The sequence below is a fragment of the Passer domesticus genome, chromosome 6, assembly GCF_036417665.1.
Source record: "Passer domesticus isolate bPasDom1 chromosome 6, bPasDom1.hap1, whole genome shotgun sequence".
Lineage (NCBI taxonomy): Eukaryota > Metazoa > Chordata > Aves > Passeriformes > Passeridae > Passer > Passer domesticus.
Window position 1 is genome coordinate 72,784,665 of NC_087479.1, and position 1,145 is coordinate 72,785,809.

Consider the following 1,145-nt stretch of genomic DNA (forward strand, 5'->3'; position numbering starts at 1 on the left):
AGTATGTGAATCACACTCTGCTGTGTGAGCTGGCAGAGCACCAGAGCAGGCTCTGAAGAAGGGGCATTCGGTACATTAGTGAAGTGAGTGCTGGAACCTGGGCTAGCTCTTAGAACTCCGGCACTATGGCAGGAGTCGGGAACTGCCTCGCTATGGGGATTTACCAGAGGCAGAGCCTTTAGTGCCAGTTGCTCTCCAGTGTCAGACACAAGCCACGAGAGGGACGAGGCACAGGAGAAAGGAGGAGGCGTTCTGTCTTCAGGTTCTGCAAGGAACACCTTAGTCCAGGTGAAGAGAACAGGATGAGAAGCCCCTAGCTGTACTGCCCCCAAGGGGTTTTGTACACATACAAGTCATGGGGTGGATGCAAACAATGCATCCACAAATAGGGAATCCTCAGGAGAGGAGTGAGGGGATTACATCAAGTGTCTGGGGCCAATTGGGGTAGGAGGGTGGAGAGGATGGGTCACAAGGGCCAGTGGGGCTCCCAGGAGTAGGGGAATGCCAGAGGGGAGTTGCAGTCAGGGATTGGCCCAAAGGTTGGGAACCGAGGGGCTGGGTTGCCTTGAGAGGCAGGGAAAGAGCTGGAACAAGGGGTGGGGAAGGACACGAGGGACAGTTTGGAGGGAGGGTAAAACCCACAGGTGAACCAACTCAGGAAAAAAATGGGGGCACAACAGAGCCCTTAAACAACACTTAAAATGAAATCAATAAAATAAATTTGAACTGCAACAATCAAGAGCATCTTGAGGGACGCAGCCTGACCAGCAATGTCAGCAGGCAAAAGAAAGGTTTTGCTGAGCAATGGCCCTTTGATGAAGCAAACCATTTACAATCAGGGCAGTCCATTCATGCGGACGGGCGCACACTCTGGGGGTACAGCTGAGGCCATGAGGTCACAGAAGGGCTCTGGGGTCACAGCAGGCTGAGCTCTCAGCAGGCCCTGAGGTCACAGAGGCGCCAGAGGTGCCAGACCCCGTGGTTGCACAGCAGCACAAGGAGCCAGCAGTCAGTCCCTGAGCACAACTGTTGCGGCAGCAGCAGCGGTGGCAGCAGCGGTGCTGACGTTGGGACAGCGGTGGCAGCAAGAGCTGCGGGACTGGCGGAGGACAAGGCACCATGGCCCTTGCTCTGCGCCTCCTACT

At 55.6% G+C, this 1,145-nt stretch overlaps 1 protein-coding gene across 1 annotated transcript in view; it reads right to left on the reverse strand.

Moving 5' to 3' along the window:
• LOC135304013 (zinc finger and SCAN domain-containing protein 2-like) overlaps positions 1 to 1,145 on the reverse strand; it is a 291,747-nt gene that overhangs the window by 204,896 nt on the left and 85,706 nt on the right. The window lies entirely within an intron of this gene.